General features: G+C 36.6%; 1 long non-coding RNA gene across 1 annotated transcript in view; it reads left to right on the top strand.

Moving 5' to 3' along the window:
• Positions 1–7,349: 7,349 nt before the first annotated feature.
• LOC144365458 (uncharacterized) overlaps positions 7,350–16,441 on the top strand; it is a 29,775-nt gene continuing 20,683 nt past the window's right edge. Inside the window, exon 1 of the long non-coding RNA XR_013423924.1 lies at positions 7,350–7,608. This is a non-coding gene — a long non-coding RNA (uncharacterized LOC144365458). The remainder of the gene's footprint in view (positions 7,609–16,441) is intronic.

Genomic DNA, 16,441 nt, shown 5'->3' with positions numbered 1-16,441 from the left:
GCAAGTGCCTAAAAGCTGTCTGTTTTTGAAAGTTCGGGTTTATATATAGATCTCATGACCAATGGCTCTAATAGTGAGATTGGCTCTCTACAATATTCTTCTTTGTAAATCCAGGAATAAAGAACTTTACATACCAACATGTTTCTAACTCATGCAGAATAATATTATGAACATCTTCTGCCTTGATCTCAAACATATCAACTCCAAATTCAATTTTATATATATATATTTTAGGTCAAAACCAGCCACATATCTTAATGTCTGAATTTTTGTCCATTGAAACTTCATTCTACAGCCCTAAGTCTTTAAATTCCCAAAGTTAAATATCTTAGTGTTCCTTGAAAGTCTCAAATACCTATACCACTTTCCCTCTCTAGTCCCCCGGCCACCAAATGCTATCTGTCAAGGTCAGATAACACAGTCCAGGTTTTAGAAGAGTCCAAAATAGATGAACTGCTTGTTGGGGGGGATTATGCAAGAGGATGGTATATTATAAGTTATCAGCCTTCTGAGCAAAGCAGGGAAATTCAGTCTAAAATCCAGGATACTATGGAGCAGAATGGATGAATTTAATACAAACCAAAGAGGATTGTAAAGTCCCCCCACCTTACTCTTGTTATTTGCTATCATCTACTTCCATCCTTCATGTTCAAACTAAAGAATCTAGACATTATTCTAGATTCCTTTTTTTAGTTACCCACATCTAATCCATTGGCAGATGTTACCAGATCTTCCTTTAAAATATATCCCAACTCCCAACACTTCTCTACTATCCACTAATAAAATTCTAGTCAAATCCCCTGTATGAAAGATCTCTTACCTGACCACAGTAAGATTGGCCCCAATAATCAATTCTCAATAGAACAGACTGATGGAAGTTTTATAAAATGGAAATTAGATTATCTTACATTCCTCTTTAAAACTTTAGATGTTTTCACTTTATATGGAAGAACACCCTGACTTGTTACAGTGACCAGTCCGACCTTTCCTCAGGGCCTCTGCCTATCTTTCTATAGGCATTTTCCTCCTTCCATTCCTACTATGGCTTACCATATTCCAGCTCTGCCAGCCTTTTGTGTTCATTTCTGTCTTAAGACCGCTGTGATAGCTATGTCCTACATCTGAAGTCTTCTTCCCCCAATAGTTTCTCTGGTTATCTGCTTCTTGTCATTCAAATTTCTGCTGAAATGTCAGAGGGGTCTCTCTGACACTACCTAGATTTCCATCAGTCACTCTGTCACATTACCTTATTTTCATTTATTGCTCTTTTCCTCATGGATATATCCATTACTTTGGTTGCTGTCTAACAACTTTGGAAGGTAAAGTTCAGTACAGAGGTCTCCCCTGTCAACTGCTGTATTTTCAGTGTTGGATCTGTGCTTGTCTTTTAACGGGATGAAAAAAAGCCACATATGGCTTATATGCTGCATATATGAAGAAATGAGAAATGGAAAGAAAAAAAGAGCAATTAAATCAGAACACACTAAATCAGGGGAAATGAAGACGAAATGCATAGAGATGAGGCATGCTAAGTCGATGCTTTCCTGTAGATTTCGAGTCTATAACCTGTGAGGCTCCTTGGGGGCTTGTCCTCATTATGGGAAGAGCTTGTTTTTACAGGGACAAAAGCACCCTGCATATAATCAATTATTCCTTGGGAAGTTCTTTTTAAACCTTTCTCTTCTCAACATAGCTGTCTCTGTCCACATTACCTTTTTTCCAGGTGCTTTTCTGCCTGGACCACCTTGATCTGAGCTTGTGCACTGGTGCCAAATTAATCTTACTAAAAGCAGTGTGCATGATGTTACCTTCCAGCTCAAAACTATTCAAGTGGTTCTCATTATCTAAGGGTAAAGGTCAAACATTTTAGTTAAGCACACAAGACCACGGCATTGCACCCAGACAATTTTCCTGCCTTATCTCCCCATAGTTTCCAAATGGGATTCCTCAGCCCATGGAACTCAAGTTTCCTTCCATTTTGCTCATATAATGCCTCCTGATTAAAAATTTTCTCCTCTTCCACTCAACTTTTAACCAGTGATTATGGTCCAAATGGAATCCTAAAGGACATTTCTTAAATCCCCAAATACTTATTACTGACTGTATCTTAGCCCATTATCACACATTATTTAGAGAGATCATTTACAGGAGCCCTACCATTCCTGAAGTTTAAAAAAATACTTACATTTTTCCTGCCCTCAGCTTGAACCTTTGACAGTGAACATGTTATAGGAAATCTTAAAGAGACTGCATTATCTCATCAGGAAGATGGGCACAGTAACTGTATATTTGTAGATTTGCTGGAAGAATTAAATGAGATAATACATTTGCTAAGTTTATAAAGTGTTATTATATTTGTCCATTGCAAAGATGCAGGTTAAGAAACTCATTAATTGATGAAATGATTTTTAGGAATCACAAAATGTACAACTAGTTATGACATGGATTTATTTATACCGCAAGTACATGTCACAAAAAACACACATATAGTAAACATTTATAAATTAATCTTTTGAAAGAAGTTATAATTTTTGTTTTCTAGTGCTACTATCATATTTTGTGATTCTTAGCCTATTTCAAAACTGAAACTCTCAAATACAAAATCTGATTGAAACTCTCAACACTCTCACCAGAAAAAATATGTATACTTATAAAATTTGGTATATAATTTAGATTATAATTGCCCCTTCTAACCCACACATTAATTTCTGGAGATCAGTTAGAATTTTATCAGGCTATGAGATTCAGTGTCATGAATTCCATTGTCAATATTCTGGTCACTCTCTTTAGACTGTGCTGGTCCACTTTCTTTGATAATGCCCATTGATTACCACACCCCAATCTACAGCAGAATGCATGAATTCATCTTTTTTATTTTAAGGAAAAATTTAATGAAGTAAAATAAAACCAAAACAATGAAGGAATATATTTCTTTGAACACCTTTTGCAACAAGCACACTCTGATGTCTTCACATTATTTCAAAAAATGAACCACGCACTGTAGGCTATTTCTTTTCTACACAGGAGACAGAAGCTAAGACGGAAAGAAGAACCAAGGTTCACATTTAGACTTGAGATTTTAGTTTTCATGAATGGATTCTTCCTTCCTCCCTTGTTTGTTTTTTTTTTCTTCCTTCCTTTCTTCTTCAAAGTTATTGAATACCATCGAACAATTGGAAAGACATCATAAAGCAACACAGTTTCTAGGCTAGCAGATAAACTCTTAAAAAATACCTTATTAAACATTTATATGAATGAGTACATGCTCTCAATAGGATATGTGTCAAGAACAACTACTGGATACTATAAGAGTATATAACTGGGGAGATAATCTAGAGATGAGAGACAGTATCTTTACTTAGACTTTAAGTCTGAATATGAGTCAAGTATATGATGTCCTTGGGGCGAGGGGATTGGAGTGCTGTGTAGGAGAGTAAACAATCTAAGGAAGAACATTCTAGAAACTCGTAGAACACCAGTGATGCTGAAATATTGGAAAATTCCAGAAGCCATTGCAAAACATGTATTTGTGTTAAGAATGCTTCTGATTCCAAATTATAGAAGAACAGAAAGAGTGATTTTAAAATGTGGGCTTAGTCTTTCTTATGTAAAAGGACCTTTAAAGATAGATAAGTACTTGCACTGGTTCAACTACCCATTGATAGCACTAGAGATGAGGTTTATTCTGTGTTTTTTTTTCTTTCTTCAGTAATAATTACATTGTCTTTCATCCTCATACTTGCCATCTTATGGTCCTAAGGAGGCTCTTGAAGCCCCAGATGTCATAGCCATACTAAAGTTAAAAATAAGTGAAGAAAAAGTGGCAGCACCAGTTACGTCTGACTATTTCCTACAAAAGCACAAAAGATTTTTTAATCCCTAGTGGATTTTGGATTATACTTCATTGACCAGAAGTCTACTGTATTCTCCCTTCTACTGCAAGTGGAGGGACAGCTAGGGAGGTGAATATTTACATTTCCAGCCTCTCTGGAGGAGGTAGGTGAGGAAAAAAAAAAACAAGGGGGGAGCTGCTGTAGAGCTAGGCATAGAAGGGGTTTTGTTCTTTGTCTTAAAAAATGAAAAAATGAATGAAACCATGAAGTACTCCAACTTGAGAAGTAACATTATCATTTAAAAAACACATTTCCATCAGGCTGCCATATTAAAAAAAAAAACTGATGGCAGGACAAGAGACAAAATGAGGTGATCCTCTGAAAGATATTGACCAGGTAAGAAGTGGCTGAAACTTGCACTAGGGGGATGGGAGGGAGGGCAGAGCAGTTTAGGAGATGGTCCAGAAGCTGGGGATGGCTCCAATTACTGCTAGGGTGGCTGTGTGTAGCCAATGCAATCATGTGTTTGAATTGTCATGGAAACTACACAGTTTTATACCAAGTTAGTGTGTTTTAAGGCCAGAATTTGACTAACTTGTTATTAACATGCACATTATCCTTGAACTTAATCTTCTAGTAGTAAACTCCTGAGAGAAAATACAGTGGCTTCATTTGACTAGAAAAATTATGTTCTGATCCTTTTTCCTTACAGAATCCAAACCTGCACTTTTATTTAGTGATGTAAAAAAAAAGAAAAAAAAAATCTTAGGCCAACTACGTTTGCCTCCTCCCACTGAACAAAATAACTGCTTCTGTGCTCATAACAAGGAAAACCCAAATGCAGCTGATAAAGGGCATCCTTAAAGACATGGGGAACAAGTTCAGTCTACCTTAAGTCAGGCAATCATTCTACAAAAAAAAAAAAAAAAAAGAGGGGGAGGGAATAAATTAAACCCACATCCTAAGATAAATCTCATATAAAAATATGAGAATTTCTCAGGGTTTTCTATAACCGCTACTATTAGAATTCATTCCTGGGCTGAGATTTTTTTTTTTATTTCAACTTTCACATTAACAGCCCAATAATAAACCCTTGATTAAAGAAAAAGGATTACAGTGAAAGGGTTGAAATAAGCTTAATTGTAGAGGTGTGATTAGTGCCACAGTGATAGACTCCCAGGTAATGATTTTTAAAATTTTATAGGAAATGTTTAACAAGATGATTGCCTGACTATAAAATGTCTCTGTATAAGAAAATAGTCTTTGAAAGCAGCATTGGGCCCTGTTGCACTAATACATCCATGAATGCCAACATTTCTTTTATAGTTTTGATGAATGCTGAAGTCGAAATTTTATTATAATGATTTTGGACTCAGAACTGTGAAAATAGCGGGCAGAATATGAACACTTTACCAGATCAATCAATTTTCATTTAAAATTCTACTTATTGTGTATGGTATCAAACTATGAAAATGTAACATTTCAAACTAGTGATTTCTGTCCTACCAAAATTGCAGTACTTATTTGGGTTTTGAAGTAGATAGGATCAGCATTAGAGACAGCATGGTATAACCTCCCCCCCCCCCAAAAAAAATTAAATACCTATGTTCTGGTCTCTTTTACACAGTCATTTCACTTGGGCCCTATGTACATGTTTTACACAAACATGTACATAGGGCCTAATGAAGGCAAGACACTGAAATAGAAACTCCAGATTTTTCCAGGTATTCTTTTCGAAAATTCTCAAGCTCCACAGAGAAAGGAGGTGAGGACAGACACATACTTGAAATATCATCAGGAGTGTGAGCTATTGCTCATCTGCAATGAAAACCTATAAGTTTATGACACTTAGAAGAGAGGAACTCACCTCAGGAGGATATGGATATAAGAAGGGGTTGAGGGAAAGCTGTCAGAAAAAGTTAGCATATGAATTAAGGTTTGAAGAAGTAATTCAAGGGGGGGGGAAGACATTAGGAAGCAGTGCCCCTTTTAAGACACTCAAGCAGTTTGTATCATCAGAATGCAAAATGTGGCAAGAGAAGATACAAGACAACACAGATCAAGGTTGCCTAACTTGAATACAGAAGAAAGTGCTGGGGCTTAGAATGGATTTTATCCTAAAGACAACAAAGAACCCTCTGGGTTATATTTAGATACAAAATAATTCACTTGGGTAACTCTAGGAAGGATGAATTGCTCTTAGGAATCTTGTGGCAATGGGTCGAGACAAAGAAGATGGAGAAAATCCAAGAAATATTTGGGAGTAATATCTGTGAAAATATGCAAAAGAGGGATCAAGGGTATGAAAATTAAGATGGACTGAGGTTGGTGCCAGGGAAATGAGGGAAGCAGAATTGGTGTGGTGGAGAAGGTGACAAGCATGCTGATGGCGAGTCCCAGGGACCTTTGCATGTCCGGGTAGATGGTAGCACATGACTGAACATGAGTCAGAAAGCCAGGGGAAGTTCTGGGCTGAGGAGAGTCATTATGAAGCTCTCAGCAGGCAGCATAGCTACACACGGAGGTCACCAGACATGAACTTAGATAGTTAATCACCCACTCAGGGAGTGTGAGTGACATGGAAGGAGCAGGAAGCCCTGTCTGTATTGTGCAATTCCTCAAGAACAAACGAGAAACTCCGTGGGAAAGAGGGCTGTTTTTGTGAAATTCTCATAAAGACCAATTTTTCCCCCCATCTTTTATCTGGAAGTCTGTGTTATGCTTAATTTCATTATTTCATTATCATGGACAAAAAAGATTCACATTTATGTACAGGAAATACAGAGGACCACTATGAGATATCAACCCTCACTTCATTATAATGTAGTCTTATCTTCATATACATTTCATGGGTTTGGTTTTCAAATGCCTCAAATGCTGCACGAATGAATGGTCTCACTCAGGCAGACAGTAGCCACACAGGACTGACCAGACCTAAAAGTAAATTGATGTTAGCACTCTGAGCAGGAGATAAAACACATTTTGAGTTTCAGAAAGCATTGAGGCAGAGCATTCCTATGTTCATATATGATCCAGTGTTAATGTCATATCATGTACAACTCCCAAAATAGAAATTTAAACTTCATGTATGTATTATATGTCAAAATATATTCTGCTTGTCCTGGATAAATAAAAAGAACAAATACATTTTTTTTAAAAAAAAGAAAGCATTGAGGAAAACTATTAGAGATGGCAGGTTTATCAGTGTGTCATCGTTTTACTCCCATAGAAACATGAAGGGAAAATAAAAAGTTTGCTATAAAGTCAACAATCCAATCCCTCCACCTATGGAATGTACCACCTCCATCTAGAAATGAGATTATAATGTGAAAATAATGCCCACAGCTCCCTCCCAACACTGTGATGGCCTGTCCTAATCCCTAGAAGCTGTGAATACATTATATTACATGGCAAAGGGGATTAAGGTATTAAAGTTGCAGATGGAATTCAGGTTGCTAATCAGCTGACCTTATAATAGGGAGATTATCCTGGATTCTCTGAGTGGGACCAATTAATCACAAGAATCCTTATAAGTGGAAGAGGGAAACAGGAGACAGTCAGAGAGAGAGAGATGGTGGCAGAAGCATGGTCTGAGAGATGCAGTGTTGACAAATTCGAAGATGGAGAAAGAGGGCCATGAGCCAAGGAATGTGAGCAATCTTCATAATGGGAGAGGAGAGGGAATGAATTATCTTCCAGAGCCTCCAAAAGGAATGCAGATTTGCTGACATCTTGAGCTTGATGTGGAGATACCTATGTTGGACTGCTTGCCTACGTAAGTATCAGAGAATATATTTGTGTGATTTTTAAGATGCTAAATTTGTGGTAATTTGGCGTGGCAGCAATACAGAGTAGCATATAGTGATTATTTCCATGTAAGTTTCTAAACTAAAGATACTGAGTGAAATAACTAAAAATTGGAAATTGAGAAAGCTGTCTAGACCAGATAATTTCTGAAGCCACTTTCCATTTTGAAATTGCAGTTTGCACCTATTAAAATGCATGAAGTTACAATGAGCTGGGTGCCTACATCAAGGCTCCGACAGAAGGTGCTTAAGAGCTTCTTCTCTTTATTTTCCTTTCAGACAATTTTCCTGTCTCACTTTCTCCATGCATTCAACTTCCTCAAACTTACATACCTGGAAAAGGTATTGTTTGAAGAAAAAAAGAGAACTCTCTCTCTCTCTCTCTCTCTCTCTCTCTCTCTCACACACACACACACACACACACACACACACACATGCACACATTTCACATTAATATTTTTATTATCAACTTTAACTCTTCAGCAAATACACTTCTTTCTTGGCTACCTAGTCATGGGTCCATCTGATAGGGGATAAACCCTCAATCAAGATTAATGAGACCATTACTTATAAGACCAGGTAATCAGAGATTAAATAAAAATCTGAAAAGCCAACATTATCCTGGGAAGGCAGTTTTCTTTAGGAAACAAGTGCTTGACATGGCTATTCCCACCCACCTTGTTGGTTATATTATTAAAAGAAAAGACCTTGGTTGAAAATCACACGAAGATGAAGGCCAGGGGCAAAAGGCTGACTTCTAGGTTATCAAAACATAATTTGGGTGGAACCTGGGTGGCTGGAAACTTAGGAATGGATTCATCACATTCTCCTCTAAAGTCTTCCACAGAGTTAACTTGTTTTTCATTTGAAAAATTATATGCTAAAAGAGCTTCTTCTATATTAAGTTATTGATTTTTTTTCCTTACCAAGTTTACTGACTTACCAGCATTCAGCTGGTAAGAATTATTTTTGCTTGAATTAAATATGGATGGATAACTCAGGCCCATTTCAGGTTCAACAAACATCTTGAACTATTTTTCAAGCATTTGGGATTTGGCAAAAAAATATTTTACTCAAGTAATTTTCTGCTTAATTTTTAAACCGTCGTGTGCTTCAAGGGGAATTTAATCCGTCTGTTTCTGATTTCTTTACCATTAACTGATCAGGTTGTTTTTTTGTTGTTCTTTTTCTGGTTGGGGAGATGTTTTAGGGAAATTTTCTGGAACTTGACCAATTTTTTGGAAAGATTAAAAAAGGAAGGAAAAAAGAGACAAGAGGAGATAGAGATACAGATACATAGAGAGAGAGGGAGAGAGACAAGAGGGAGAGGGAGAAAGATAGACAGACAGGGGGGCTTTGTTTTGCCAAAGGAACTAAATGCTAAATCAAGGAGAATGAAAGAGCTCTGGATTCATATCAATAATGTAGCTCAGTTATAAAAGAGAATTTTTTTCTTTCTTTTCTCCCAATTTTAGGGTTAAACATGAAAGAGGTTTGGATTTGGAATTGTAGGCATGAATAGGTGCTCAGAGAACAGCTCACATTCTGTGCACTGGTCTTCAACAAGCCTAGAGGAAAAAAAAGGCACCTCTGTATGTCAGGGGTAGAACAGGAGCCAGAATGGAGAAGTTTCTAGCAGCTTAGGAAAGGATTATTTTTTATTATATACACAGGAAGAAAATTTAAAAAAAAATGAAAGAGTAGAAGAGAAAAACAGAAGGAGAAGAAAAGGATGAATATTTTTGGAAAAGTTAAGGAGTGTATGGTCTCCTTTTTGCTCCTGGAGGACACATAACTCAAAATAGCTAATCCCTGAGGGAGCCCTCTGACCTGGATAAATTTGGAATTGACAACCAACACTATAAGCATTTGTAATAATCTAAGTAATTTTTTTAAATGATGCAATCAATTTTATTGTATTTCCATCCATTTATCAATATATGGTTTTACAGAAACATTTTTAAAGCTCTCATTATAACACTTCTTCAAAAATGACTTTTTCTTCTCTCCAAATCTTTTACATTACTTATTCTACTTCAGAAGCAAGAAATAATAGTTTTTTAAAAAAACCATTTCAATGCTTGATGTTTTCATAGGTCTTAATTTGTCAAGTTTTTTTTTTTTTTTTGGAGGGGGGAGGTGCTGGAGATTGAATTTAGGGGAACTCAACCATGAGCCACATCCCCAGACCTATTTTGTATTTTATTTAGAGATGGGGTCTCACTGAATTGCTTCGCTCCTTGCTTTTGCTGAGGTTGACTTTGAACTCAAGATGCTCATGTCTCAGCCTCCTGAGCTGCTGGGATTATAGGTGTATGCCACCGTGTCTGGCTTAATTTATAAAGTTTATGAAATTCTTGGCATTCAAATAATTTCCTTTTGAAATTTTTTTCTTTCTATTATTAACATTGTAGCTCTGTTAAATGAGTTCAATATAAAATATCACTCCAAGTCATAGAAAGTTTTGTTGAATGGTGTGACTAATTTCTGTTATCCATTCAACAAATGTTCATTGAGCATCTTCTAGGTACACAACACTGTGATGAAGAAAAATGATTACACTGGAGCATAGGGCTTATTCTAGAGCTTAAGTGTTTTAACAGAATAAAATTTTTGAATATGCAAATTAAGATGATATTAAGTTTCCAGTTCACAGTTCTTAATTGTAATAAACTTCATGTCTTTTGTAAGAGAAACCTGCTCTGGAGGCAATTTTATATATAGAAAAATTTAAATTAGGATTTTGTTTAAATTTTCAAGCTCTCCAGCTCCAGATTCTAGTCTCTTAGGAATATTCTCTCAGTTTACATCAAATTATTTTAAATCATACCTTCTAGTGAGATGCCAGCCATGTCAGTCAATCTGTGAGCTGTCCTGGCATTTCATAAAAATGACAAGTAGACCGTGAAAATGACAGAGAAGAATCATGAGGAATTGTTTCAATGCCCCAAAGCAGTTCATCGTTCTCTATATCTCTCAAGTATTTTTGTCTTCTTTTTTGGTCCCAATTAATAATTTTGAAATGAAATATTTGATACATGGAAAATACTTGGGTTTCGTAAGTCAAACATGGATAAGAGGATGGCCTTATTTTTCTACATCTCAAGGGAAGCTTGATTGACTCTAACACATATCAAGCTGCCAGCAATAGACAGGGCTATTTCTATCAAGCAGCTGTATTCACAACCTACCACTCCACCCCACCCCCGCCAAAAAAAAAAATCATGGAACTGCCTTTCCTTCTAAAAAGAACATTTGTTTTACGTGCTAATAAATGACAGTGGTCAGAATGAAAATAAATAGACATGCTACTTTTTAATTTAAAATTTGTGTGGATTTTCAGGATGGAGCAACACTGCTAGCATTCCATAATGTGGTAAGAGAGGTAGAGCAGTAAAGTGAATTTCTTTGTTAGTGGACGCAGTAACATGTCCTGGTTCCAAGAGTTAAGGGAAGAGACAGAGATAGAGAATGCATTGCTTTATAATGATCCATTCTTCTCTCTGGAACTAACCCACTTCTATAAGACCTGACACACTCTTGGTAGGTAGCATTAGTTGATTAATGAGAGTGGATCCTCCATGACCTAACTACCTCCCATTAGATTTCCACTCCTAAAGCTCCACAGCCTCTCAAAACATTGGGGACCAAGTTTCTATTACATTAACCTTTTAGGAACAAACTATAAGCAAATTAAAATCATTTCCATTCTTCTCCAGCTACAAATTCTTCTGTGATAGATATCCTTATACTGTGGTGTTTTATTTCAACAGAATCAATTTCTACATGAGGTGATTACAGAATTATAAAGTATTAAGAACTGTGTAATGTTTTGAACGACCAACAATAAAAAAAAAATAAAGTATTTTGAGTTTTTCTAATGAAGATCACTGTGAGAAAATTCCTCGCCATCTTGTATCCTCTACACATTAAAATAATTGTGTTTCATAAGTTAAGGGAGAAACATTCTTTTATAAACAGAATTTGTTGGGGGAGAATTTGTTCCTTCAGAAATCGTTTTCTTGAAAATTTGACTCATGCCTGTTATATGTGTTAATAAAGGGTTAAATTGGTGAAGTCAATTTGTAAGCATTTCCCACAACCTGAGATGGAGTCTAACTGGATATACCTTTAACATTATAGTTCTTCCCCCTGAAACAACAATATTTGTGTAAGTCCTTGCAGGGAGAAAGAGGAGGGGTTTTCCAGGGCCAAGGAAACTAATACTGAGCTAGTGTCAGAGCATAAGGGCCAGTCTCAGCAGAGAAACAGAGGGTGAATCAGTCACCTGGGCCAAAGGCATCCCTGCAGACTTGGCCTCCATAGAAAAGGACCTCAAGGGGAAAAACTACCAGAGTTTCGTGGGAAGAGAGGCATCTGAAGCTTATGGAATTGACTTAACCTAACCACAACACTAGAAAAATCTCATTCCAGCCCTTAGGGGGTGGAAATCCAGCCTTATTTCAGCCTTAGTGAGCAATGATCGCCTCACGAACAAGATGTGCTTAAGTATAAATTAATGTCTGTTAGGCCCTTAATCAGGATGGCAAAGGAGAGAGGTGAAAGCAAAGAATTCTCTGGCCAGTACACATTTTCTGCTGGTTTCCAGGTTGATGCCTGAAGTTGTGGGGTGTAGTTTTAGGGGGAAATTTTCTTTGGGATAAAAAAGGTTTACCATATTTGCTCTCAACCTTTGGGGTAAAACCAGGACAAGTGATAATCCTCTTTTCCTGTTTATGAACTATCTCACTTCCTCAGATTCTATTTGAGTTTTATGGCTATCTATAGAAGTGGAAATTGAGCTGAAGCCAAACAAATCTGGTCCTGTTTCCCGTGGGCCCCTGCATCACTGACTGGGATCTGGGAACAGGCATAAGCTGAAAGCCAAGCACTCAGTGGTGCTGTCATAGAGCTGCCCAAACACCCAGAAGCCCTGGGGTCAGGAAGGAGATGCTTTGTGGCTTTTCATGTGGGTACATCATGTCCCTAGAGTACTGCCTCGGTTCTTGTTATAATTATTTCTAATTCTCAGTTCTTCACTGGTAGTGATAATGCTACTAAAGAGCTACATGTGTCTATGTGTATCATATATAAAGCTCTTTTATCAGCATTGACATCAACTCAGGAATGTACATTAATTGATCCTTCCCATGAGCCAAACATCATGTTGGGTATTGTGGAGAATTCAGAGGGCACAAAAATCATACTTGTTTTCCTAAGTTTGAAAGTTTCCTTTCTCACTTCCTTCTCTTTTGTTTATAGGGGAAAAATCTTAAAAAAAAAAAAAAAATTGAAAGCCTCTAGAATCACTCAGTTCTCTTTTGAGCCAAGCCTGAAACAAATAGTGATTCTTAAGATTTTATTTCTATTATTAATTTTTAAAAATTTACTTTAACTTTTTAAAATTAATTAATTAATTTATTTTGTAGTTGTAGATGGGTGGCATGCCTTTATTTGTTTCATTTATACGTGGTGCTAAGGATTGAACCCAGGGCCTCACACATGCTAGGCAGGTGCTCTGCCACTGAGCTACAACCACAACCCCTACTTTTACTTTTAATTTTAAAATTTTGTATATTGTTCTGTGATATTCTGGAGTGCTGGAATTTGTTCCTGAATCTACCTACAATCTTTAGCCAGACAGCAAACCCATTTTGTGCATATACAATGGCCAATATTCACCAATAACCTCTGTAAGATGGTAAATAAGTTGGTTAAAGCTCTGTAGGTAAGTATGCAAAAATATCATTTCTAAAAAATCATTGAGAAAACAGCAATATAAAATGATAAAGAGAATTCCTTGGAACTACTGATAGGGAAATTATCCTACTTTGAAGATAGAAGTGAGCTCATTATATATATTCCTTTTTCAACTCTGCCTTCTTTATCTACAAGCTTACTTGCATGGAGAATTTATCTTTCATCTTTCTTTTTAGAGAATAAAGTGTTTCTCCATTGGTGCATTCGATACAATTCCTTTTACCTACATTTTTGTTTTTCCCCATTAATTTTATGTTCTCTAGAACTTCCTATTGGAGAAACATACTAGTTAAGAAATATAAATAAATAACTATCCCACATACTGAGTGACAATGGTGCCATACCTTTCATCCACCAGCATCTCTCTCATTTCTAGTCATCCTATATTTTGGATGTAGGATCAAGTTTTCTCTATTTGGCTCTACTCACATTTCCATAGACTAAAGTCTGGCTTTTATCATCAACACTCCATGGAAATGGCTCTTGAAGAAAAATCCTAGCTATAACATCCAGTGGACATTTTTTTTGGGGGGGGTTGTGTATCAGGGATGCTTAATCACTGAGCCACATCCCTAGACCTTTTTAATATTTTATTTAGAGATAGCATCTCACTGTGTTGCTTAGGGGCTCACTTAGTTGCTGTGGCTGGCTTTAAACTCTGTATCCTCCTGCCTTAGTCTCCCAAGTAGCTGGGATTGCAGGCATGCACCACTGTGCCTGGCTTCCAGTGGATATTATTCAACAGATATTTCTGTTGCATTTGACAATGCTCCTTGCAACCTTCATCTTGAAACTTTCACTTCTGGGTTTGTATGCCATCATTCTGCCACTGTCTTTAATCAGCTTACACATCCCTAGGCATTTCTTCTTGGCCTTCCCAATGAATTTTGCTTTAATGTTGGTATTCCTCGATGGTCTGCGTCATTTCTGCCATTTCCTGAGCTTCGTTGTGCTAATCCACTTTCGGAATCTTGACTGCCACCAGAGGCAGTACAATTCTGTAGTCCTTGTGGTACCATGTCAATAATGTTCCAATCTCTTTCTCCAGCTCTGAAATTTCCCCAGAACCTGTGGTCATCTCCACCCAGTTGTTTTAAATAAGGACTTTTACTCCCATAGTCTGTCCCAAATCATTTAGAACATGCCAGGGTATTAACAAAATACTAAAAGAGACAGGTTCAACATGGAATTTATTACTTTCTTACCTACTTGCTCCTTGTCTCTATGATCACTGATTCATTTGAGAGTATACCATTTATCCAGTCAAGAGAGAAATTGGGACTTGAAGGCCATTCTTGAATAATTCTTCTCCCCCTTGGCTTTAAAACCAAATACATGATTATGAATAATTGTGAACTTTACCTTCTAAATAATCTTCAGTCAGTTTTTTCATCCCCAAACGACATACAATAATTTATTATAATTATTGTATTATATTTATTATTTATTATATATACTAGTTTATTATAAGCCCTGTTAAAATACTCTTCTAGACTCTAGGACTGTGTGCCCAAACTCATCCTCTCACAGTGGAAACAAGAATGCATTCAAATTCATTTCTTTCCTAACAAAATTTGTCACGAGTTCCATATTATTAGTTCTATGTATTTGCCATTATCATCTTGATTGCCTACTTCATGCTTTGTTCCTTTGCTACATGGAATTCTTCTGTAATTCTCCTTGTATGTTATGCTATTCATCCCACCTACATCTTTGCTCAGTCTGACCCCTCTGCTTAGAATTTTCCTATCCTCTTTGGCATGCCAATTTGTCCTAATCCTTGAAGACTTCTTAAAAGTAAACTCTTCAAGGGAGATTTCTTTGGTCCCTGGGAATACCTCAGATTACACACAGCAACCTTCTCTTTACTTCCACAGTAGCCTTTGTATGACTCCAGATTTGTCATTTTATATTATCATCATCCATTTATGTCTTTCGTTGGGTAGAAAGACTACTCTTTGCATACATTTTAACCTCAGCACTTAAGTGTCCATCATACAATAGGAGTGGGAAGTTTGTGTGCATGAATCTCCATACAAGTACATGATCAGCAGGTTGGACAGATAGATTGGAGGTAAATATGGAAGATCCTCAGTACTAGAATGTATATATCTTGGATATTGTAGACAACACAGAAACATTGAGTATCATATTGTGGGGAAATAATTGTAAGAAAACATTTTTTTTTTAGAAATAATGGGTTGATAGAGTAGGGCTGGGAACAGTTTGAAAAATGATAAAAATACTAATTCAGGAATGAAATGGTAATGATCTGAGCTAGAACAATGGCAGTGGAAATAGTGTAGAAGAAGTATGTAGCATCATATTCAAAAGAAAAAACAAAAGAAAGAAAAAAAGAAGAAAGAGAGGGAAAAATCACAAAATTCTGTGATACTAGTTAAATGTTCTAAGGAGAACACTGTGAGCTCAAAGATAATACCCATTTCACTCAAAGCTGCATGATCACTGCTTAACCCAGAATTTGGCATTGGAGTTGGTGAATGAATGCCTTTCAAGTGAAAGAATTAATAGATGAATGTCGATAGAACCCTTTAATGTAGTGCCTATCCTCCTTGTGAGAGTGGTATGGGATATTCTTTGTTGGTTTTTTTTTTTTTTTTTTTTTTTTGGTTCGGGTTCATTTTGTTTCACCTCTGCTAGCACCAATGTAGTGGTCTGCGTAATAGATTAGAATAATGATGGAATGATGTGACTTTGATGTAGTTGGGGTCACTTTCATTCTCTCCCAGCTGCTTCCCCAGAGTCTCAGGCCTCAGCACAATTAATGCTACTGTTCTGAAATCAACTTTAGAACTTTGATCTCAGCCTCTAAAAATGCCCTTGTTGTAAACAAGCAACACATCTAATAATAACTATATCACCTGCTCATCTAAAGGGTTTCATGTATGTTTAATTAATAATTGAGAACAAATGTCACTATAGTTGTCTCAGTCTAGACAGGGCACAATTATACCATCCACTTATTTTTTTTTTTCTGCTTGAGAGATATATAAAGCTTTCAGAGAAGGTTATTAAGGATTC

The sequence above is a fragment of the Ictidomys tridecemlineatus genome, chromosome 7 (assembly GCF_052094955.1).
Source record: "Ictidomys tridecemlineatus isolate mIctTri1 chromosome 7, mIctTri1.hap1, whole genome shotgun sequence".
In the NCBI taxonomy this organism is placed as follows: Eukaryota; Metazoa; Chordata; class Mammalia; order Rodentia; family Sciuridae; genus Ictidomys; species Ictidomys tridecemlineatus.
The sequence above is the reverse complement of the archived record's forward strand: the minus strand, read 5'-3'. Positions and strand labels throughout refer to the sequence as shown.